The 26156-nt window shown below is 40.3% G+C and overlaps 1 protein-coding gene across 2 annotated transcripts in view; it reads right to left on the reverse strand.

Annotated features, from left to right (window-relative positions):
• Window positions 1-23446, reverse strand: part of LOC122811882 (post-GPI attachment to proteins factor 4-like) — an 86166-nt gene extending 62720 nt beyond the window's left edge. Inside the window, exons 1-2 of one of the 2 annotated variants that reach the window (XM_044084022.1) lie at window positions 23338-23442; window positions 23079-23120 (exon numbers count right to left, since the gene is read on the reverse strand). The gene's annotated coding sequence lies outside the window, so the exon portion shown is untranslated. Of the gene's footprint in view, window positions 1-23078; window positions 23121-23337 lie in introns of both variants that reach the window. The other variant, XM_044084021.1, reaches the window with a different exon arrangement.
• Between the last annotated feature and the right edge of the window lie 2710 nt (window positions 23447-26156).

Here is a 26156-nt window from a genome sequence, read left to right on the forward strand (position 1 = left end):
ACTGGTATGAAGGAAGGGGGAGGTTGAAGTTTTCCACTGGACAGCCTGTTGGCAGTTGGGCAGGTAGTTGGAAAACCAGGCAATGGAAGTGGGAGAGAGATATAGGGTGGAGAATTGGGCTAGGAGTAAAGTGTGAGAAATGGTGTCAAAGGCCTTAGAGAGATCTAAAAACAGTGTAGAAACAAATTTGCAAGAGTTGCATTCAAGATTGATGGTTTCAAGGAAGGAGAGAAGGGCAGCCATGGTACTGTGGCCAGGGCGGAAGCTGTGTTGAGTTGGGAAGAGGAGATTGTTTAGAGTTAAGTATGGCATGAGTTGAGCTTGGATATTTTTTTCCAGTATTTTAGACAGAGGAGAAATTGGTAGTGTCTGTGTTTTTGCCACCTTTATGGAGAGGGCTGATGTAAGCATAGCACCAGATAGATGGGACGTAGGATTATTGAATGGATCTATTAAGAAGAATAGCGATGGGATAGGCTATGCTGTCTGCCGATTGTTTGAGGAAGGTTGATGGAAAATTGTCAGGTGAGTGTGGGCAGATTTTCAGTTTGATGAGAAGTCTTTTGATTGTACTGGTGGGGATAGGAGTTAGGCTGAAGGGTAAGGAGGGAGGTAGGTGATTGGGGGATGGGGGCAGGAGGACATGGGGCTGGAGGGGGCATGAGGGAAAGAGGTGGATAATTTTGCAATACAATCTATGAAAAACAAGTTAAATTGGATGGCAGTTTCGAAGTCAGTAAGGTTGGGATTAGGGCAGGGGTTTTCTTTATTGTCAGGGTGGAGAATGGAAGAGATGGAGTCCCAGAATTATTTTGGATTTGTTGAGTGCAAGGATTGCAGTTTATAGTAGTAGGCTTTGCGGTCTTTTGTAATTAATTAGTTTTTTGTAGAGTTCCGAAGTTGTTTGAATTCTAGGAGGGAGGTGGGGGTTTTATGTTTTTGATATTTCTTCCATTCTTTTGTCTCTATGGTGCATAGCTAGTTTAGTTTCTTTTAACTAGGGGCAGGGATTGGTTTTGATGCATTTGGTTCAAAGTGGGGCTTGTTCATCAAGAATGGTTAGGAATGACTGGTTGAAGGATATGGCGTCATCTAGTGGAAGGGTTTTTAATGGGGTCCAGTCAATGTTCTTTAGACATTCTTTGAAAGTCAGAGGGTTGAAAAAGGAGAGGTTGCGGGTTTAAATGTAGTGGTGCTGTTTTTGAACAGGAGAGGGAAGTCAGTCAGTCAAGACTGGTAGGTGGTCACTGACAAGGTCTGTAGTATCCCGGCATTGGTGATAAGGTCTGGATGAGTTGTTAGAATCCAATCTATGATGGTTCCGAAAGTACCATCTTTATTTGGTCTGGTTGGAGAGTTAATAACTTGGGATAAATTGTACAGGTTGTGTGGGAAGGGGCTTTTGAGTTAAAAAGAGGCCCAGTTAATGTTTGTGTCACCAAGGATATAGGTTTTATTTTTGATGTTGGAGGAAAACCAGGAGAGGATGTCTTCAAGTGTTTTTTTTGTTATCTCCTGGGGGAATATAAAAGCCACAGATGCATATGGACTTGTGGTTGTTTATTTTTAATAGACCTATTGTAATTTCGGCATTGGCAAAGGTTGGGATACGATTTGTATAAGGTGTTAAGGTATGGGAGGAGGGGTAGATGATAGAAACCCCACCTCCTTTATTGTGGGTTCTGCCATTGTGAATGATTTGGTAACCTGGTGGTAAAATTTCATGATGTTTTATGAAGGATTTTAGTCAGGTTTCAGAAACTGCAGTGATGTTGGGGTGCTTGTGGGAGAGCCAGGCACGGAGGTTAGGGATTTTGTTTCTAAGGCTTTGTGCATTAAGAGCAGTGAGGTGCATGGACTTAGGTTTTGGGGGTTGGTAGATAAGGTTTGTGATTTTAATGCTGGAGGTGGGGCCAGGGTTGGGGTGAATGTCAACGGACAGTGAGAGAGAGAGAGAGAGAGATGTGGAGGAGGAGTTGTGTGAGGTAGTGTATTTGGGATGGGGAGTTAGGAGTTATGCAAGAGCAGTGATTTTCTGGTGTGACATTTGATGGAGTGTGGGGAGGGAGGGGTAGACAGAAGTCTTAGTTTAAATAGATAGGTTGGGTTGGAGCATGGGTTGGAGCAGAAGATTTCATGTGAAATGTGTGCGCAGTATGAGATGAGGGTATGGTGGATTTTCTGGTGTGACATTTGATGGAGTGTGGGGAGGGAGGGGTAGACAGAAGTCTTAGTTTAAATAGATAGGTTGGGTTGGAGCATGGATTGGAGCAGAAGATTTCATGTGAAATGTGTGCGCAGTATGAGATGAGGGTATGGTGGTATGTGGTAGTAGACTGTGAATGTGAACTGATGTATGGGTTGGGGTTAGGGAGCTGTGTAAGATATGTGAGACAGGTGAGAGAGAGATTAGTAGGGCAGATAGTGTTACAGGGAATGATGAGATGGAGGGCATTGTAGTGAAGTAGGTGCTACTAATGAGGTAGGAGGTGGGTGGGGTGAGTTGTTGGATGTGTGTGATTGGTTAGGATGTGTATGATTGGTAGGGGGAGGGAAGGGTTTGGGGATCAATAAATATGTAAGTAGTGGGGGGCAGGGTAGGGGAGCGGAGTGAGCCTGAAGGCTAGAAGGAGTGAAGTCCACAAAAAACAATCAGTGGCTTGGACCTTGTGAGTGGGAAGGAGCTACAGCCAGACAACTTAAGTTATTTCTGGAGTTTGAGGGAGATCCTGAGATCGCAGTGAAAAATTACACTAGCATAGGGCAGGGAAGAATGAGAGCGGGACTTGTGCAGGAAAAAGAAGAAAACATTAGGTTATCAGATAGGGCTAAGGTGCAGGGTATGGTGCCTATTATGGGTGTATGCTGCCACCTCGTGACGAAATGGAAAAAATGTAATTGTAAGGTGTTAAGGTATGGGAGGAGGGTTAGATGATAGAAACCCCACCTCCTTTATTGCGGGTTCTGCCATTGTGAAGCGGCCAAGGAAAAATGCAAGATTGTAAAGTCAGGAAGGGAGGGCTGGTTACAGGCTGCAGCAGGCTGTTATCATGCACGCAGTGGGTAGTTACTAACTAAATACAGTAAACAATAGGCTGAAGTTAGTGACCAGAACTACATACACGTAGGCTTCTTTTAGGAGGGCTATAGCACACTTAGTGCTGAGGTGTCTAGGGTGTAGGGAGTACAAGGATGTCATCCTTAGTTGGGAGGTATTCCTGATTAGAGAGGTGAAATAAATTAGTAGATATATGACAATAATATGTGATGTATATAATTTCTAAATGTGAACTTGTTAATATGATTTGATTAGTTTTATATGAATGTAAGTTTGCATAAGACGCAAGTGATAATTCAATAAAGGTATTTAAAAAAAGAAAATAATTGATTCTATGGTCCATGAATGTTTGTAGTGACATCTAGATAACATGCATATAAATAAAGGTTCTGAGCAGATGAAGGAACTCCTAATGTGGTCATGAAGTTCTAGTGGTTCTAGTGGATAGATTAGCACTCAAATGATTTCTGAGTATCTTTTAGGATTGCAGGCAGTACAGAGAATATGCTCTGGATAGATAAGCAAACGGAAGACGAGGAGGTAAAAAAATCAGACAAAAGTGTAAATCATGTGTAAAGGTATAAACCATTGAAAGTGGAGCGGAGGAGATTAAATTTTAATTTGTAAATAAAAAGATTGCTATCCTTATTTTGGAATGGATGACAGGATTGACTAGGAGCATAAACAAAATGTACAGAGGTTGGTTAAAGATATGATCAACATTTGTTTATTTATTTACATATTGCTTAATGGGCTAGTTCACTGATCAATAAAGACCAATTTCAGGCTCAGCCCGATTGAAGAACAATGCATTTCACAAATGAAAAAAGCCGACATGTACACAATAACAGAGTAGCTCAGATTAGTTATACAGAAAAACGTTATACGTATATTATAATTAAAAAGCAGAGTATAATGTGCAATATTTACATTAGTTTCAGAACTGCATCAACATTCAGTAATTCTCTGTCAGGAGAGGTGGAAAATAGATCGGGATGGTGTGTTAGGTAATATGCCCTGTGTTGATGCAGAAGTGTTTTGTTTGGATGAAGAGGTGTTTTCTGAATTGCATTCTGAATTTGGAGTAAGTGCTAATTTTCTTTAGGTTGATGGGGAGAGCTTGCCAAAGAACTGGTGCATGAGAGTAGCATGCATGCATGTATGTGAGTAGTGTCTTGGGTTGTTTCAGGATTTTTTCATGAAGTTTAGCTGCAAGGGGGCTAAACATCCAGAGCTGGAGTTATTTGTAGACTTGGGACACTAACATTTGATCTTTCTTTTCTGGGTAGCCATTTGGCATGCTCTAGGATGATACAGGGATACTCGTGGAGGAGTGAGTTTGTAATGAATTAGCAGACGCTGTTGGAGATTGTCTGGAGGGTGGTGGTATTTTCCTGGAGGTGGATGCAAAAATGAGTCATCCATATTCAAGCAGAGAGAGGAAAACTCCTGTGCTGATTGCTGCTTTGGTTGGTTGAGACAGAAAAAGGGAAAATGTTTTGGCCAAGAAGAGGAGGGAGTTTGCTTTTTCTCTCCCATTGTCTATGTGGAAATGAAAGTTTAGAGATTGATTTAGCAGTAATTGTAAGTATTTGAAGGTGGATATTTTTGTTTTTCTGTGGAGATCCAAAAGGTATAGTTTTGGTCCTGAAGCGGTAGAGAAGTAATTTAAGGTTTATGAGCCATTTGGTGGAGATCATATATGTCTGACTGGTATTGGGGTTGAATGCTGATGTGAGAATGACTTCATCAGTAAAATAATCATGTTGTCTGAGTACAGAATGAGTGGCAAAAGTCATAAGGAAGTTTGGTAATGAATATGGAAAAGGGAATGGGGAGGGCAAGAATAGAACCTTGTGGGACACCTTGGATAATAGGTACACATTCTAACTGAGAAGACTCTATTTTAACTCTGATATGCCAATCAGTGAGGAAACTTTTAAACCAAGCAGTGCTGTCTAGGCTGATACTAATTTCAATTAGTTTATTTAGGAGAAGGTAGTGATCAAAGAGGTCAAATGCCATTGTCAGATTTACAAACAGGCCACCTGTATGGAAGCCTTTATCAGTGTTTTACAGGCTGTCATTAGACAGGGACCAATGTATTGTCACAGTACATATCATATGGCATATCTGTCATACCACATATACAGTAGAGAAGACTTCTCTTGCTCTGCTAATACTCTGTGTGGCGTTATCTGATTACTGTGGGGTTTACAGTCTATGTCTAGGCTGTGTTCAGATCAAACTTTACCACCATTAGAAAGGGAATGTCATATTACAACCATGGGTGTGTGTCTGTGTCTATATATTACACATATAAGGGTGTACCTAAAATGACTGAAAAAAATAAAAGATTGCCAGTAAAAGGACTCATGGAAAAAGACTGAAAAGTAATCAAACTAGCACTCAAAGGTTAAAATACAAACCACTGACAAAATTGAACTTATACTAGGGATGGGTTTATGCCCTTTCCTCACTGGGGCTGGAGTAAGTGTTTTAAGTGCTTTTTACTATTTTTTAACAGGGAAAGGTTATTTTTTTTTTTGCAATTTACATGTTTAACGACTATTAACTTGGCATGTAAAAATCAACTGCCAATCATTAGCGGACCGAAGTTCCGCTGTGGCGACCCCTAACCGGGAAAAGCCGAAAGACACAACAACAACCTGTTTAACGACTATTGCTGCCAGGTTTACCAAGGAATTGAGCACCTTTTCTGTCTTAATCATTAAACAACCTACTGGTTCCTCAGGTATACATTTTTCATCCACAAAACAAAAAAAAGATTGTTTAAGAAGCCCCTGCCACCATAGCAGGTTGATAAAATACCTCAGCTACAGGTATTTGACTCTCTTCTGGCCAAAGCTGGATCCTCAGACCATTTATCTTTTTTCTTAGTTTCAACTGGTGTAGTTCCTACAGCCACTGTGGGCAAGAGGTTAGACATGTCCTTTGCAGCTGTTGGAGTGCCCTTGGTGAGCAAGGGAGGGACAGTCTTGTTGGTTCTGGGAGAAGGGGCAGGAAATGCCACTCTGCTTAGCCAGAAAGCTGCACCCATACCTAGAGAAGTTCTTGCTGGCAAAAGTGGATCTAGTTTGTCAGTCTGTCCTGTCAAGAGAACTTAAACATATGTCTTCTCATGTCTAACTTACTCTGGACAGGATTAACTTATTGGGCTTTGCACAAGGCTTACTGCAGACTCTTGTTTGTTTCTGGTAAAATAAAAATGGATTCTTCATTTTCTGAAGTGGTTCAAGAGTCTGAACTTCAAAATGATTTGAAATCACAGAATATGTGTTATCTCTATTGAATGCTGATTCAGGGGAGTGTGTGGCTTCAGCTAGTAATTTTGAAGGATTCTCTTTCTCTGAAACTATTTATAGAATGAATCCGTTGTTTCAGTGGAAAACAGTGATGCTTCTCAGTCCCTCAGGAAGTATTATGATCTGTTTCAAATGGAATTTCCAGACTCCATTCCTAGTCCCCCAACTTTGTTCTGCTTTAAACAATGTTTTTGCCCACTGCCCCCAAGAAAACAAAAAGAATATACAAAGTGCCTCAATTATTTACGTTTTTATACATTCACCCAAGATCTGACCCAGCAGCTATTGCTTTAGTGAGCCCAGCAATTGTTAAACATAGGTTCAGAAGTGTTTTCCTAGGCTAATGACCTCAAAGCCTAGCCATGCATCCCAATTCTCTGACAAGTTCTGGTACCTGTGACAAGTGCAAGTAGGGGCTTGGAAGATGAAACATTTGCAGGCTGCCTGTGTCCATTAGAAACACAGATGCCAAGTCAAGGATGAACATCCTGTCCCCATCCAACTGTCCAAGTTACACCTGAATAGGGTTAGGGAGGAACTCTGTTTCACATGGATTGGAAGCCTGTTCCAGGGAAGGGGTAGTCTCTGGGATACATAACTCTGCCTCTCCAGCAGGTCCTATTTATATCACAGTCAAGGTTTAAGTATTTAGAATGGGGTAATTCTGGTGCTATTTGTTTTGTAGATATGCATGAGGTCCATCAGAGTGGGGTCTGACAATGCCTTGCATTCCAAGCATAGATCTCCACTCAATAGCCTGTATGAGACAGAATACAGGGATAGGGCCATGAGGTACATGCAGAGGACATGTTAATTTCTCTCTGTATTCTTTATGTGAGGAACTTCTGACATTCCAAATGTTGGATATGTCTAGATAGGTACATACCAAAGGGGACATTGTACTCAGTGATAGGTTTGATGAATGTAGAATATAATATACTTCCTTGGACTTGGAGCTGTAGACACATGATGGTCAAAGACAAGATTACTGTCTGTGTGTGTCCCCAAGTCCCTAACTACTGGGTCAACTCTTAGGATTGTGTTGTCAATATGATAGTTACCAAGGGTGGATGACTTCTCAGAGGATACCATTATGCATTCCTTGGCATTTAATTTTAGTTCATGCCTCTGATAGCAGTTGTTTGTTTGTGTCAGCCCTTCCTGGAGAACATTTGTGTTAGTGGGGGATTTAATTGCAGCTCCTAATTTGCACTCATCTGCAAATTTAGTCAGAGACCACTGATACTGGCCTTGACTTCAGAGAAGTAAATGCCAAAAAGGAGCACGCTCAGGACAGAACCGAGAGGGATACCACTTGTGACTGGCTTCTTTATAGAGGTGGACTCCCCAATTCTTTCTTCCTGGGACCTGTCTGTGAGCCACCTTGCTGTCCACTGTGTGACACAATTTTTTTTACCCAACCTCTTGAATTTGTCAACAATGCCCAAGTGGGGTATTGTGTCAAATGCCTTGGTCAGGTCCAGGTAGGTAGTGTGAACTAGTTTGCCCTCATCCACTGCTTTGGTGGCCTTCTCAAAGAAGTCCACCAAGTTAAGAAGGCATGGCCAACCGCTGACAAAAATTAAACTGGGTTGGGTACAATGTCTGGAGGTTTCATATGTTGTTATTGATCATTTCTATGATAATTCTTTCTATAGCTTTGTATATGAGACTAGTGAGACTTATGGGTCTACAGTTTCCAAGGTCTGTAGATGACCTATCTTTGCACAAAGGGATGACTGTTGCTGTACTCCATTCATGAGGTACAAAGGCTATTGGGAGACTATAGTTAAATAGCAATTCCAGACAGCCTGATAGGCCATGTTTCATGCTATTTAGAAGATATCCTGGGATACTGTCTGGGCCCACTGATGCAGTGTTTTGCGCCTTAGAGAAATCATTATGGATCTGTTCCCTAGTGATGGCTGGGGGACTTATATTTTATGGTATTTCTTGACGGAAGGTTGAAGGGGAGAGGGTAAAGTTGGAGCTGACTTTGTTGGCCAGCAGGTTTACTATATATTCTGGCTTATCTTTTTAAATTCTAAATACCCTGAAAGGAATGGACCCTATTCCTAACTCAAAGTATGATTAAAGATCATGAAAATACTATTGTTTCAATCTTTGATGTTAGCCAAAAGTGCTCTTCATAGCACTGCAATGTGTCCAATACTGACTTCTGCAATTCATACAGAGGTACATCTATCAGTAACATATCTAAATATGACTGTAAATTTTTTACAAGACCCATTGTTCCTACTATTAGTAGAACTGTCTGGGTATCCTTCTTCCACATTGACCTTGTTTCTACCTACAAATCCTGATATTTTATGACTTTGTGTCTCTCCGTAGCCACTGGGCATAGCAATTGCAATGATCAATACTACTTTTTTCTTCTTTTCATGGACTACTATATATGGTTTCTTACATCTATTTTTTGAACCATTGGTAATGATTAATATAATATTTGCGCAATCCCCAATGCAACAGTCTTGCCATATTATTATGCCCTTCAGTATACAGTCCTTTTGCTATTAGTATATCACAAACAGCAACAAGATGTGCGACTGTTTCCAATTCTGTTTTACAAAACCTACATTTGTCTATTTCTCCCATGTGTTCAATGGACTTTGCAAACTAATGTGTTATGTGTTCAATGGACTTTGCAAACTAATGTGTTATGTAGTCCACTATCTTGGGCTAACATTAACCTTTCATCTTTTGGTTTAAATTCATTGTTTCTTAACCATTTATGTGTTCACTCCTGATCAACATGAGGTTGTTCCAAGAGTTTTCTATACTTGCTACTATATTTATGCATTTTTCACATGTCTTTCCTTCTTATCTGATCTTTCACCTTATACTTTTTGTTTTTTGGCACATTTAGTTGCAGCCTGATTTTTATCTACTTCTGGTTTGATTTCCATTCCCACTTGACACAGATATGCTTCTGCTAAACTTAGCAAGGAACTCATCTTAAACTTATTTTCATGGTTTCACTATGTCTGGGTCTCGTGACGTCAGCAGATATGTCTGCAGTCCTACGACTGTAGATCTATACATGTAATTAATTTTGAGGCGGTCCATACCTCCTTCAGAACGGGGAATATATAATATTGGTATGCACTGATTTTTATAAATCATTTGATGAGCATGAAGCTTCCTTCTTATTTTCCTGTCCAACCGATCCAACACCTTTTTGCGGCCAGTCACTCCAAAACTATAAGTTAGGACAGGAAAAGAAAACTAGTTTATAGCTTGGACTTTGTTCCTAGATGTCAATCCTGTTTTTTTTATTAATTTTAGTCTTCTAAAATATTCGTTATTAAGTTTTATTTGCATTTGTTTGTGTTTTAATGTTGATTCTTCATCAATTCCCAAATATTTATACATTCCCTCTTGCTCAAGTTCATTTATGTAACATTCCTGTCCCAAGCTAATATTTTCTTGGTGCTGCAGCTTTCCTACTTTAAAGGTTGCTTGTGGATCTGTAAAGGTGGATCCATAGACAATGAGCTTTGCACACAATTGTGAATAGCCTTTGAGGTTGCAGACATAGCTAAATGGTTGTCCTTAGCCTGGGAGGCAAACTTTACCTTAAATTTAGTCTTGGTAGACTATTTGTCTTCTGAGTTTTTTTATTTTGTTTGATGAGTGCTTTTATCCTGCTGTGAGCTGTACCTCCTAATTTTTGCCATGATTTTCTTGCTTCTGTTATACAGCCTACTGATGTTGTTTTTCCATCAGAGTGGCTTGTTGTTTGAGTTAGTTCTGTACTTCTTTTTGGTGAGTACAGCTGCCTTTGTGCAGCTACTAGCAGCATGCTTATATAGGGTTTCTGTGAACGGTTCTGCATAGGCAGCAGTGTTCTCTGGGTTTATAGGGGCTTGAAATTTTCCCATGTTATCACTTAATAGTAGGAAGTTAGCATTAGAGCAGTTCCTGAATATTCCAGGGTTAGCTGGGGTGTCAGGTTTTATTTTTACTTCAAAGGAGAAGTTTTTGTGGTATGACCTTACCAGAGAAGAATCACACTAGGGAGTGTGCATCAGTCTCCCATACTAGTGAGGACTAGATCCAGTATAGTTGAACCCCTGGTTGGTGTAATGACAATCTGTTCCAGTGAGTTTGTGTTTACAAAATCCAGGAATCTCTGTGCCTATAATCTTGGTGTCATATATGACTCCCAGTTAATAGCAGGGTAATTAAAGTCACCCATGAATATGGTATTGGATTTGATGGCGAGGGTTTCCAACAAGTTTAAATACATGGTATGGGTTTCCTGGGCCATAGAGGAAGACCTACAGCTTGCAAAGAGGTGGTATTGGATTTTGCCTATGTAAATTTGAACATGAAGAAGTTCAAGTGCATTGTCCTGTCTGACCAGCCTTGATGTATATTTACTTTTGATGTAAAATCATGACACCTCCACCTTTAGTCCCTATCTGGGCAGTAGCTGGTCTAAAATGTGTGGAACACACTATAACCTTGCTTTAAACCACATCTCAGTGACTGCACAGACATCAGGATTTTCTAGTATGAAGACAACTTGTCAGGAGTGAAGTTTTTTTGAAAAATATTTATTCAGACTCCTAGCATTGAGACGTAACACCTTTAGATTTTCTTGGTTTTGTTTGCTATGTCGGAAGTGCCTAAAAAAACACTATGGGGTAGGACACTGTTTTAGTTAATATTTGAAAGCCTAGAGGGGAGAGGTGCAAACCATCCCTTGCAAAGCAGTGTAGTCTGTTAACCATCTCCTTCCATGCTGACAAATATTACACCCCCTTTAAAAAGACAACAGAAACTAATACAATTATTGAAATCAGTCATTGTTTTTTCATATTATGGCATCATCCTTGGAGAAGGTAAAATACTGCTCAGTGCTAGGCTCATACCAGCCTGGGACACATTCTGAGAGCTCCATGATGTTTCTCTTCATAGAGTCTAGGGTGGTACATATCAGGTCATTTACATCTACATGGACTATGATTTTATAGCACTTTTTATTGCCTGCTGCATACTTTTTACTGTATTTTATTGCTATTAACTAATCTGCACGGGTAACTGATTTGTTTGCAGTTAAAAGCATTCTGTAGAGTCTCCTTGCTCCTTTATCTGTTTACAAACTTTTATTTTGTGGCCCACTTTATCACAAAGATTTCTGTAGTATTTACTGTCTAGTGTAGGCTAATAGCTTTAGTATTGGTCCCTACCCTCCCTGTTGGTGTCTTGCCGTTATACTTGGTGGCCTTGCAGTTGCCTGCCCCTACTGTAAATTTGATCTGGGACACACCTCCCTGTCTAGTGTCATTAGCTCACTCTACCTAATACAGAGAGAACATCTGAGAAGGCCAACCCACTTAGTTTCTTTCCTTCTGTTCCTCCTTTCTCCCTTTCTTAAAAAAAAAAAAATTGCCTGAATCTCCTTGTGTTCTGACATTTTGGAAATTAGTATATTTTAGTGCATTTATTAAAACTGTATTTGCCTTAATATTGATACAACTCAAGTACTCTAGGTTGCATGTCATCTGAATTGTTTGTGTGTTTTAGCTGCTTTTCTGTATATGTAGACTAGCTACTTATTCTTCTGTATTACTGTCTCTTAAATCATTTTTCAGTCGTGCACTTGCCTTGCTTCATTTAAAAAATTTAAATTGCTAATTTTGTAGTTTTAACTGCATTTAATGTTCATAGCTGCACACTCAATTGCGTTAGCCTTTTCTGTGTTTATTTACTGTATTATTGCATTGTTTTGCCTGTTTTAACCAAAAAAACAAAAAACACAAAAAAAATACCATCTTGTTTGCTCATTTCCCACCTTTCCTAGCCAGTATAATCCAGAGCCCAGGCTTTGCATGTCTCAGGACTTTATTTTCTGTGTTCAGAGCTATCCAGACCTTGCTGTGGTAGAGGGAGGTTCTACTGCTTACCAGTGGGAGTGCTGAGAATTGCATTGCCCATCGAACACTAGAGGACTGGTTTCCAGCACTGAAATTGTAATTTTATTAGCCTTTTTGGGCTGATTTCTATCCCTTTCAACTTTCTGGCTTAAAAGTCCGTGTGTTGGCAGATTTTTCGCATCATGCAGCACCGCTGGGCTACGGTTAAACTATTCCAGGTGCCAAAAAGTCTGCTCTTCAAATTTTCCCTTAAAACTATCTGGTTTCTCAGTAGCACTAAAATCTGAACCCCTGTGACTAGCACTTGCTCTAGAACCTGCTGGAAAGAACTTGGAAGCATGAAACTGATACAAGCACTCAACTCTCTTCAATAAGGAGAAATGAATCATAGGCACTAAACAGCCTATAATTGCAAAAGTAAGTGAAAACAGCTCTTGTACTTTACAAAAAGAGCACCTAAACAGGCATGTCCAAGGGTTTGGCTTCCAGTGATTTCTCCTGTCCACCTGGTGAATCTGGGCATACTGGGGTAATCCGGCAACTGCCTCATATACACAGACAACCCTCTCCTCCTACCACCCAACACTACAACCTGCGAGAGATGCACTTACATAGCCAAACTGGAAGCAAAGCCCTCTCCAGCCAAGATTGTATTGTGCTAGACAGTCAAGAGGAGAAGGTTAACACCTGCACTACACTTCAAGCAACACATAGCCCTTCAAAACACACACCATCAACACCCACATATAGCAGCACTAAACCCACATATGCAGAGGCCCTTAACATTAACCTGCCCAAGCAACAAGGACCTCAGAAGTTGAAATGGAAACAAACACCAGTCACAACCAAAGTGACACATAGCTCACAACACCAGTGTGCCACCCAACAAAAGCCCCTAAAGCAAGACGATGTACCCAACACTTTAGTCACAGGTGACTCTATAGTCAGGCACAACAAGGAGAAAATTACAGTCAGCTGCCTGTCGGGTGCCAGGATCCACCACATAATGCATGCACTCAAGTCACTCCACAACAAGTACAAATATGACTCTGTCATTGTCCATGTTGGAGTGAATGACTTGAGACATACCTCCCTGGACTATATGAAAAAAGACATGGAAGAGCTATCGGATCATGTGGCCCAGGCAGGTATGAAGCTAGCCCTAAGTAGCATCTTGCCTTCACCCAGAAAGATACCACTGTATAAGGACAAAATGATAGACTTCAACAATTGGCTAAGCTTCTAGTGTCATTCAAAGGTGATCCAGTATATGTCTGCCTGGGAAGACATGATCGACAAACCACGATGATTTGCCAGAGATGGTCTGCACCTGTCACCCCTGGGATTCAGGTTACTGGCTAAGGCTCAAGCCACTCCTATAGTTCCTTTTTTAGGCAAGGTTCAAAGGACAAAACCACCACTATAACAGATACAAGCATGCAAAATCTGAAGGTAATGCTATTCAATGCTAGAAGTCTAAACCTCAAAATGCAGTCCCTCGAGGCACTCCTAAAAAATGGAGAACATCGATATCTGTGCAGTAACTGAGACCTGGTTCAAGGCTCCAGAGAGCACCCCTGCTATACCAGGCTACAACTCTTACCACACTTTTCGGCCACCAAACCAAGACCGAAACACTAAAGGTGGAGGAGTGTCCATATTCAACAAGGATATTCACACCTCCAGGCTAGTTGCCCAACACAATGTATCTGAAATTCTCCAGGTGCAATTAACACTAGGTAAGACTGCAATCCAAATTGTAGCTTGCTACAGATCCCCCACCATGCCCCAAGATTCTCACTACACCTTTCTAAACATACTGGAAAATATTAAGATACAAGCAAACACCCTAATACTGGGTGATTTCAATTACCCTGCCATTAACCGGGAAAACTACTCGGGTACCAACACCTTTTCCCAATGGTTCTTGGAATTCATAAATTCCAACGCCCTGGATCAACTAATTTATTGTCCCACCAGGGGCTCCAATATCCTATACCTGGTCATTACCGAGATAGAGGCTCTACACCAGTGGTCACCCCCCCCCATTGGTCAGGTCTGACCATAAGCAAATCACCGTTGACATCCGCATCCCACCCCCCACCCCCCAGTAAGGAAATCTTTGTAAAAAAATTATCCTTCGTAAAAAAATTCTCCAAGGCCAACTTCATGCTACTCAAGTCAGAAGTGACAAACTTCATGACACCCATGCAGACGGGATCTGAGAGTTCGAATGCTGAATCCTACACTAAGGCACTGTAAGAGTACATCCACTCATGCATGAATTGTGCCATCCCAAATAGAACCAAGAATGCTCTCCTCCAAAAAAAGGAAGCCAATCTGGTGGTCCCCTGCCATGAACAAACTATACAACAAAAGAAAGAAACTGTTGCAGAAAAGAGGAAAATCCCAGGATGCTAAAAACTCCCTTACCAGCCTCAGTAAGAAGCTGAGATCCCTCATAAAAGCCTCAAAAGCTAGTTATGAAAATAAAATTGCCAACAATTCCAAAGACAACCACAAGGCATTCTATAGTTATGTCAAGAATCTAAATGGCAATGCTCAGATCTGCACTGAGCTACAACAGAATGGTATTAAATATATTGATCCCAAGGATATTGCCAATATCCTGGCAGATTGATTTAGTGCCAACTTCACCTCCCTCTCACCCCCTAAAGGGCCCATCTCAATACCAAAAGATTGCCAAATTCCGGTAATGACAGCCACACAGGTAGAAACCACACTCTCCAAAGCTAAGAATACAGCATCCATGGGAACAGATGACATCCCGGGCTGTGAACTACATGAACTACAAAATGAACTGGCACCTCACCTAAGTGTCATGTATAATCATAGCCTCACCTCAGGCTTCATGCCCACTGAGTGGCGCACAGCTACAGTTATCCCACTCCGCAAGGGGGGATCCACCTTGGATCCTGGGAACTACCGTCCCATCAGTCTGATGAGCCTGATCTGCAAGGGCATGGAATGTATTATCATGAAACTTATAAACAAAGACATTGGCAACCTTCAAACACTGGACCCCACCCAGTTTGGGTCTGTGAAGGACTGATCTTGTCTCCTGAACCTGACTGACTTCTTTGAATCAGTCTCTAGAGCTGTGGATGAGGGCAAGGTGGTCCACACAGCCTATCTGGACCTCACCAAGGCCTTCAACACCATCCTCCACTCTGGAATCATAGATAAACTTACTAAGCTGGGCATAAATCCCTACATCACTCGATGGGTTGCCAACTGGCTTACTGACAGAACCCAGACTGTAAAAGTAGCAGACTCCAAAACCAGCTCCAGACAAGTGACAAGTGGAGTACCTCAGGGTTCAGTCCTGGGACCGCTCTTGTTTGGCATCTAATTCTCTGAGGTACAGGCCAACACTAAGGGACTCTGGCTAAAAAAGTTTGCAGATGACTGCAAACTGGGAGCCATTATTGAATCCCCAAATAATGTGGATATTCTACAAAAGGGTCTTACAGAATCAGATGCTTGGTGCCAGAGTCATGGGCTCAAGCTTAATGCCAAGAAATGTATAGTTATCCCCTCTGGGAAAAAACATGTACACACGAATTACCATATAGGTGGCAGTACACTAAACACTGAAAGTGTGATGAGAAACTTAGGGACAAAGGTGGACAGTGGTCTCACCTTCGATAACCACATCGCCACAACAGTCAGGAAATCCTTCTATGTGGCACACCTCATCACTAAGGTCTTTTCATCCAGAAAAAAGGAGGTCATTGTCCCACTATACTCATCCCTCATTAGACCCATTATAGAGTACAACGCCCCATTTGGTATGTACCTCAAGACATCTGCAACAGCTGGAAAGGCTGCAGAAATACCTCACTAAAAGAATCACAGGCCTAAAGCAGATGCCATATGCTGACCATCTAAAAAAACTCCAGCGATACTCTGTGGTATATCGTCTACTCAGAGGCGATCTCTGCTTAACATACAAGGCCATGTCAAACCGTGAGCTGTTGGACATGCTCCACTTAAAGAAATCCCAATCCCTCAGAGCCACACGCTCCAGGGATCTAAACCTTGTCATCACAATGAACAAAACATGCTGGAGGGATAGGTTCCTGACCCAGAGACTCCCCATACATGTCAAGCAGAGCACCTCCTAGGCCCTCTTCAAAAGGTACCTTGACGATTGGATGGGAGATAGGAAATTCTTCCCGGGGATCATGTCAGTCGCCCTGCTAGACAGAGGTCCAGGGAAGTAAATATTGTGGAAAGAAATATCCAGAGAATTGGTATGGCTAGGCTTGTATAAGCCCTAGGGCCAATAGCCTAGTAACAGCCTATGAACCTATGACTTGAGTCTTACTGATACTTGTGGTCCAATGGCCTGAGTGCATGCGTAATGTGGCAGATCCTGGCCCCTGATAAGCAACTTTCTTAGCCTGGTAAGAGAGACAGTGTGTCTGACAATGGAGTCTCCAATGACCAGAATGTTGGATTGTGTGGTGGCTTGCCTCATGGATTTAGAAGCATAGGCTCCATGAGGTGTCGCTGTATGTGTTAATATGGGTGTTGTTTTAAAAGAATGCACTTGAGGCTGCTGAGAGTGTTTGTTATGTGTACTTCATCTAGGTGGTTTTTGAGGTTTAGGAAGGTTACATTTAAGTGCCTCAGCATATCCGAGTCTGTATGCCTGCTTTGAAATATGTGTGATGAGTGCAGCATGTGTACTACTGACAACCTTATTAACATTAGAAGTGCTTTTATGTGAGAGCTTTACCTCCAGTGACATTGTGTAAATACATTTCTCACATACCGTATCAGTTTGAGAATTAACTGGTTGCCAGTAAACATACGACAAGTTCTACATTGCCTCAGGATACCCATTCACCAAACAGGCAACGAAGATAGTAGGAAAGTTCATATCCATGGCAACAGACTTATTGATTAGACTGTTGGAGTGAAAATATAAAGTCATGAGTATTTGGTTTCCAACTCTGAGGGCAATGCTTGTCATTGCAAACTAGCTGCCCTGTGTGCAAATAGGTATTAGTGAAATATCAATGGTGCTTTTACAGGAAAAATGTCAGTCAGGGTGTCTGTGTCTATACAGGGCACTGCCAAACACTTGAGGGGAACTAACAAGTAGGTCCTGATGATTTATGGATGAAGTATTTAGCCAGATATTCTGAAGTTGGAAGCAAATCAAGCAGTATTTATGGAAAAGAAAGAATTAGATTGTCAAGAATGATAAAAAGAGGGGAGTCACCTGAATGGCTACTGCCTGGCTACTACTAGTGCTGATTTCACCACAACTTTACTCTGCTGGGATACAATGCTCCTTAACCTCCTCTCTCACCAAATGCAAAACAGTAGCAAGAATCCCAAGACAAGAAGCAGGTCACAGCCTGTTTGGTGAGCCACAGTTTTGTCCCAGATGATGCAGACCCAGATGGTTAATATAATCATAACCATTGAATATAATGCCCTGTTTAGCATGTATCTATTCAGACACATGCAACAACTGGAATGTCAGAGATGCCATACTAAAAGGATACAAGGCCTAAACAACATGTCCTACATGGACAGACTCAAAGCTCTGCCACTATACTCAGTATCCTACAACCTGTGAAGAGGTGACTTGTCTGACAAATTATTTATGGTATGATCTCAGTTATACTCATTAGAGATACTACATAATTACCTATCGCAGAATGGGTAGGGTTAAACTATAACCCAATGGGATAGGTTATTTCAAGCACAAAAAGGGAAATCGGCTAAGCTTAAAATGACCCCCAAGGACAGCTAGCTAGTACTTACATATAACCCTAAAATACTAATCCCACTCTTTCTGACAAGGATGTGAAAGCTTTGGATAAATGCAGGAAAAGTGAAGCTCATATGGTGACGTTTATGCTTGCCTCTTGTGACAAATAAGGAATATTTTGGCATCTGTTTCCTAGTATGAGAGGAAATATGCTTTGGGCAACTTGGTGTCTTCTATGTCTTAAGTGACTACCCACTGCTTGAAATGTGCTTACTTTTCTGCTGATGTCACTTCCAAGGGCTGCTGCTGTTATGAGGAGGTTTTCCTGGCTGCTATCTTAGAACCTCCCAAAGGATTTCAAAAATGAGATTTGAATTCTCCCTTAGGTAGAGAACTAGTTTATGGACTCTTTGCTGCAGTGGTCATTAAGAAGTATGACACAGTTATATGGATCTCTCAAAATTTTCAGCCCTCCTTCTGTAAGTTTGTCAATGGATTCAGTGTTCTCTCTACTACTTTCTTTAAAAAGCAAAATAAACAGTCAGAGTAAAGTATTTGAAAGCAAATGTTAAAAAAAACAGTGGCAGGGAGGTTTCAAAAACAAAGCAGGACACCACAGAGCAAAATACAGTCTGATAAGTCTGAATTACTATATGAAGTATTTCCAATCTCCTTCGCCCACTGAAAGTCCAAACCTCCATTTTTTTCTCCTAGGTTGAGGACTGTTTCAGACAGATTGTTTTGAGACTAATCAGTCTAGGTTACAGGTGGTAGTGGTGTCTCTCCCTCCCTTTTGAGGGATTCCTCCTCACTTGTTGGACCAGACACTTTTTGCCTCCAGTCATTCAGCATACGATTCTTCCCTCCTCAGTTAAAGGAAGGGTTTTATTCCAGGATGTTCCTGGTACCAAAGAAAGAAAGAAGACTTGAGTTCTGTATCTTTCTTTTCTTTTCTTTTCATTGTGATAGATTCAAGAAAGAAATGCTGCCCTCTCTTCTCTTTTCTTTACCCCCCTTCCTTTTTCCCGTCCTTTCTTTTAAAAAAGATGCAAGATGCACATCATCTATTCCTCAGATTCCAGATGTAAGATGTTACTTAATGTTTTCTGCATCTGGATCACCATATCAGTTCCGTGCATTACACTTTGTCAGTACAGTAAGGGTTCTCACAATGTCAACTGTGTGCATACCTGTGATAGCTCATTGCAGTTCACTCTTCACATCACATGATGATTTTGATGACTTCTTTGTGTTTTCAGACTCAAAGTGTCAAGTGTCAGGAATCTTTCAGGTGGGGATCCTATGCAGCAGGCCGGTATTCCAAGCCAACTTGCAGAAGTCTTGTCTAACTCCTTCTTACAGGACTGGTTTCCTAGGCTGTCTCCTTGACACCAGAGTTCAAAAAGCATTTCTTCCACAGAACAAAAGCAAACTGCCAGATCTGCCTTTTCCTCTGCTCCTGAGTTTCCTCCATCAATAAAAAAAAAATAATTCCTCAGGATTCTGGTTCTGGGTCTCACTATGATGGTAAAGCTTGCAAGACACACACTCCAAAAATCCAATGATAAAAATAAAATATTTTGGTCCCAAAAATCAAAATATTTCTTCATTTTTCAAATTTTTTGTCAAATGAAATGGAATGGAAATTCTAGACTCTGGTGTATACACTCAATTTCACAGTCTCCTGTTCTCCTTTCTCACTTCTTGCTGCAAAACACACATCAGACTTTGCATGGGGAGCAGTGTTTATTGGGATAACGGTGCAGGGTCTTTGTAAGAAAAAGAGATCAAAACACAAACATAACAGATATGTTAATTGTTATAAATGCTCTCAATTCTTTCAGCCATTTGTGGTCTCCAGGACCTCTTCAAGTGTTTACAGATATCAAAGTGATGTGGTACATAAACAAGCAAAGGGGGACCTAATCTTACCCACTATGCAGACTATCCATGTTAGCCTAGGATAGAACTTTTCAACACAATCTCATTCTAGAAACATCTTACATTACATCAGAGCAAAACAGTATGGCAGACAAGCTGAGCAGGACCGGGACAGACCCTAATGAATGGAAACTGAATTTAATGTGTCTAACACTGCATATAGATAATTTTGTTTCTTCTCAAAACAATCACTTGGCAAAATTCTTCACCAGGACTCCACGCAAGAAAGCCTGGAAGATAAATGCTTTCCTTTTCCTTGGACAGGAACGTCCATGTGTGCCATACCGCTCAAGTGTACCCCATTACGAGGACTGTACCTCATTTGGGGTCTTAAAATGTTCATGTTCCTTGAAGTTCCTCAAAGTTCCATATTGAAAGACTATCACGCATTCAGTGTTAGGAATTTTTTTTTTAAGTGAAATCCATTATAAATAGAAATGAATCATATTAATTCATTAAAAGATCTTCTGTACAAGTAAAATCAGCATATTTTAACCATCCTATGACCTTCCTAGTTGAAGATGTCAGTAAGCCATTAGTATGTGTTCCACATTTTGCCCATTTGTTCCACATTATGAGGGCTAGTGTTCCTCATTTTGGGCATGGAAGGTTGAGAGCTATGATGTGTGCTTTTACACCCTCTCCACAAAAAACGGTACTTCTGAAGATTCAGAATGACACTACAAAGAAAACTGTGGGGATCCCCTTTTGTACCAGTGGTTCTCCCTTCATTCGGAAATTACCTGTGGCAATTACCATAAGTTTCCTCACAGACAGGACTTACTCACACAAGATCAGGGGTTTTGAATACATTCTGATCTCAAACAATTAAAACTGACTGCCTGGTTGATAGAATTTTAATACATTGGTGGCACCTTTTTTCCTGAGGACATGCAGCAGGTATTACTAGGTTCATATGTAAATACTATTGTATCAGTCTTTGGACCATTACAAGCCTAGACAATAACCAGTAGTTAGAATCAAACTGGCTACCTTGTACCTGTGAGATAAAGAACGTAACCATTATGCCAAACCCTCCTCCTATAATGATCCATTCGTCCTAATGGAGACAAGAAAACCTGCAACTAAAAAGCCTATATTCCCAACTAGAAAAGATGTTTTAGTTGGTGCCAGCTACAAAAAGAGAACCCATTCAAGGCTAGTGGTTCTCTAGCTCTATGGCATTTGTGTCAGTTACTACCTTATGGTTTGTCTTACTCCTCAATCACAGGTAGCTCCTCCTTGAGATACTAATTTTGTGGTAGAAAGACTAACTCTTGCTTCATTTGAACTTAAGCTCATTAGGCTGACTAGTGGTTCTTAACATGGGAAATAGTCTTACTAAGTGCTCTGGCCACTGCAGTTAGAATAACTGAGGTGCAAGGTCTTATGGTGGATCAGCCTTACCTCATTCTACATAAAGATGGAGTTTCTTTAACATCTAATACTGCATTTATACCAAAAGTGGTATCTACATTTACCTTGAGCCAAGCTATCCGCCACCCTGTCTAAGGATACTCCATACCTTGCAAGTACACAGACAAATCAGGGACTGTGTTGACAGAACAAAATCTTTCAGAAGTTCTGATCAGTTGTTCATTTCTTTTGAAGGTAAGAAGAAATAACCTCAGAAAAATGGTGACAAGAAGATATTAAAATTCTATCCACCAGGCAGAAAAAAACAACCTGTCTCAAAACAGACCATTTCAAACTGTTTTTCATGCCATTACTCCTTGTTTTACCTGCCACAACAAAACAATTCCAGGCTATGTAACAGTGCACTCTACCAGAGCCTTGGCTTCATCTGTGGCTTTTTGGAAAGGGTTTTATGCTACTACTCTTCTAGAAGCGGCAACTTTGTCTTTTGTGCACACATTTGTAAAGCACTATGAACTGGATTCCTTCTCCAGGTCTAGAACAGGCTTTCCCATGCCATTCTCTAGGAGTTCCAGGACCCGAATCTTTCTTCTTGCCAGTCATTTTAAGCTGTGGTAATCTACCTAAGGCTACTACAGCAGTAACCAAATGAAGAACATAGTCGACTTGTGTAATTGAACTTACCGTAATTGATGTTCAAACATTCACTGTTGCAGTATCTGCTCCCTCACTCCACCCCCCCTTATTTTTTGTATGTTTTGATGATAGGGTGTGGATGTTTTACTGCTATACTCCTGGCACTGTCCTTTCAGGGTTTAGTTTCCTTCTGTCTGTTTGCATGAAACACAAACTATCAGCACATGTTAAAGTTACAGGCAGCAGGCAGACAAGTTGCTTCAAAACTTAAACTTGCACAGCAGTGACCCTGAACTAAATACCTAACCTCTCAGGTGGCCAAGATAATGCCATTTGGCTACTGGAAATAAATATAAAGTACAGTAAAACAAAGAAATGATACCGTAAAAGCATACTCCCATTAAATGACGAATAAAAGCAAACCAATCTGTTATTAAAAAGGGCGAGGTCAGGTTGGAGCTTGGGACATTGCATAATTTTCTCTTTGTCTGAAAGTGATACCCAGGTAAACTTGAACACTGATATGAAATACATCTAAAACTTCTTAAAACTTAAAGCAGCAAAATAACAGTGAAAGAAAACTGTGATAAATGCTTGCAAATAACTGCCATTATGTAGCCTGAGGGAGTGAATGAAACACTGCTTACAGCAGGTAACTTGTGAGAACAAGAGAAAACAAAAACAGATTTAATTGTTTAAATATGTCTGCCAATATCATAGACAAGCACACAAGCTTAGACTGCTGCGTAATTCAATGGTCTTATGACAGATCACACATATAATGACAAATGCCCGGGAAGAACTAACAGAAGGTTTAAAAATATATATACTTCAGCTAGAGTAATGAAAATTAATACAATCAAAACACAAGTCTTAATAAAACTTAGCAGATGGGTTATTAAATTCAGTACTGCCTAAAAAATATACTGAACAGGCAAGCACATTTCATCCCTATAGAATACAATCCATTATGTCCCGATTCACTGTACATGTTTTCCTGACAGGAAGAAAAAGCTGAATAACAGGTATAATAATTCTTTCAAAGATATAACTTAAACATAAGACAATCTAATACTTATGCTCACCTTAAAAATAAACAGGGAGGACTTGCAAATTGGCTATTTTACCTACAAATGAATACAAGAAATAAAGGCAAAGATCTTAAAAAGGAAAGGTAAACAGTCACCAAGATGAAAGGACTGGAATGCTGTGAAAAAAATCTGGAGTTTTGTTTTCTTGGATAGTAATGCAGATAGTTCTATACTTAACATAAAAAAGAGGTACAAGAGAAAACAGACATTAAAGGAGAACTAGACAATGACAAACTGTGACATTTTTAAGTACCTGCTTAGTGAAAAAAGTCTCAGGTAATAATCACACAAACTTGCAGCACCTTCGTCTCTTAAACACCAGAACACAGATCCCAGATATAACATGAAGCTAGCAGACAGAATACAACATATGCCATGGGGGATGGGTAAAATGGCTCCTCCTAGTATCTAACTTCTTAAAGTGGAAGTAACATACATTGGAAAAGCAAGCTGTTCTTGGAAATATACCGTTGTGAGTTCCCTACAACAGGAAGATACTAGTTTGTTGGCTGAATGAGTGGGTTGCATATCCCAAACTTACTTCCAGGTAACATGTTAACATGCTGCAGACCTACTGTGGTAATTTTTACTGTTATTCCCCATTATACACACGACCCCCCATTAATATTCCAAAATGTGCATGCTGATTGGTCAGCTTGCATGTTGCAAATCAAAGACTTATACTATTTGAAAAAGGTCCGGTCACCCAGACTTTTCCATTAGTATAAGTCTTTTTTTTTGGACAGCAACGGAGAATGGAAGAGCTCTGTTGCTGTTATCTCGCTATGTTAAATGAGTTTAACATAGCGAGATATCTTAAAAAAGCAAAGGAAATTTTCCTTTCTCCGTTGCCTTTTTTAAAGCTGTTTCGCTATGTTAAACTCGTTTAACATAGCGAAACAGCTTTAAAAAAGGCAACGGAGAAAGGAAAATCTCCATTGCTTTTTTTTTAAATCTATCTCGCTATGTTAAACTCTTTTAACATAGCAAGACAAGTTTTTAAAAGCAACGGAGATCTTCCTTTCTCCATTGCTTCCACACACACAGTTCTGATGTACTCCATAACCATATGCATGCACAGTAGATCAGAACTGTCGCAGAATACTGGACAGCTGCGGAAGGGCAACAAGGAGGCATTATACAATGCCATTATTTAAGAAAAGTAAGTATTTTCTTTTCTTAAATAATGTCATTGTATAATAGCAATAACCAACTTCTGGGTGTGGGTAATGCTGGATTTACCTATGGTTGTCTTTGTTTGGCCACTCAGGCTTTGCCCTCATGGCCAAACCACACCAACCGTGGGTAAATCCAGCATTACCCACACCCAGGCATGGGTTATTGCTTAATTATCATACATCTGGTTTATGAATTTGAGCATGTGTTTTTCATTTCCAGAAATTATTTTAATAATGATTGAATATGAAAAAGAAAAACTGGGCTCTGATAATAATTTATTATGCTTGCTGAGATTTCGTTCCCTTAAAAGCATTTTCCCTGTAGTGAGCAATCAGCAGTAATTCTTTTACTACATGTTGGATGCATTTTGAGTGCCAGGGCAGGATCCACTGTTCACACCCCTAAAAAAGATAAAGAGTTTTTGGGAAAATGAATGATAATAAATGATGTAAATATTAACCTATGGTCATTTATTTGTTTACTGTACTGATTAAGGACATACTAAATACAGCATGCAAAATGCATGTATGCCTGTTAGCAGATACAACCTAGGTGAAAAATAAAGCTTCACAAACTATAACAACTGGTCATAAGTGGAAGAGAAACCAGGTAAAATCTAAAACAAACAGTAATGAACAGGGAATTGGCAAGTGCAAAACATACTAGTGAGTCAGATGTCAGACGACGACTGCAACTCATGCGAAGCTGTGACAAATACCAAGTGATAAAAGTGAGCAGGCATTCACAGAAATATAGTTGCTATAATTCCTTCTGTTTTTTAAATAAGTTCTAGAAACATCAGCTTCCTGTCATCTTGTGAAGTTGCAATCCTAAATCTGAAGTTTCCTTCACAAAATGTAGCTTGTATGTATGCCCTTTTTTCTATAAGCACTTTATTTTCAAAGCAAAAAGTATGTGTCAAATGAGTTTTCTTCTGAAACTGTCTATTACACATTTTCACATTTGTTCATGTTAGACTTCCTGTAACTTGTAAAACTGCAAATAAAGAAACGTAAATGCAGGCCATGACACAGGACATGATAAGGCTTGCTGGCCCACCTAGCCTGCGCAGTTCCTCACCTACTGCAGAAGCTTCACATTCTAGTTTGCTTTACAGCGTAATCTTTCCTGACTCTGTAAGAATTGGCCTATTTCTTTTTCATAGATTGTACATCATACACAACTGCACAGATGTCCCAGTCAACTCATGAGTTCTCCACTCTATCTGTAAAAACAGACATCCTCACACTACCCCTGAGCTATTCAACTCAATATTTAAATAGTGACCTTTAGCACTAGAATGTCTGCTTTTCAAAAAAATGCTAGTAACGTGAACTCTGTGGATTTCAGTGAGCTGGTTAAACATTTCTGTTGTTCATCCTCTAGAAGGATATACATTTCTTTAACCACTCTTTTATATGGTTTTGGATGCATAAAATGCACCTTTTTAGTTTCTGTCATTGTCATGCAGTATTCCTGGCAGGGCCTCCTTGTTTATTTTCAATTGCTTACTTAGGTTTGCTTTGTAAACAAAGTGATTATTCTAATCAAAAGTGATCATTTCAGATGTGACCCAGGCCGATAAATCAAAACTCAGAGTGTACAACAATAAGAAGGTGTCATGGATAAGAAATAAGGGTTTTGAGTCAAAAGGAAGTTTTTGTCAACTGGGGAGGTGGACTGGTTAGGGTCTCTTATCAGCCATGACCTGTGTCAACAGAAACACCAACCCCCTACAACCCCATCAGTTACTACTAAGTGGCCTGACAATACAAGGAGTTATAATACTCGGAAAAGCAGAGTAGAGGGTACCATTCCATGCAGATAGCTTGTCTGGAAATGAGGTATTTTCCCTCTTTAGCTCCAGAGAACTTTCTAGTACAAAACTAGGAA

The sequence above is a fragment of the Protopterus annectens genome, chromosome 9.part0 (genome assembly GCF_019279795.1).
Source record: "Protopterus annectens isolate FY-2018-M chromosome 9.part0, PAN1.0, whole genome shotgun sequence".
Lineage (NCBI taxonomy): Eukaryota > Metazoa > Chordata > Ceratodontiformes > Protopteridae > Protopterus > Protopterus annectens.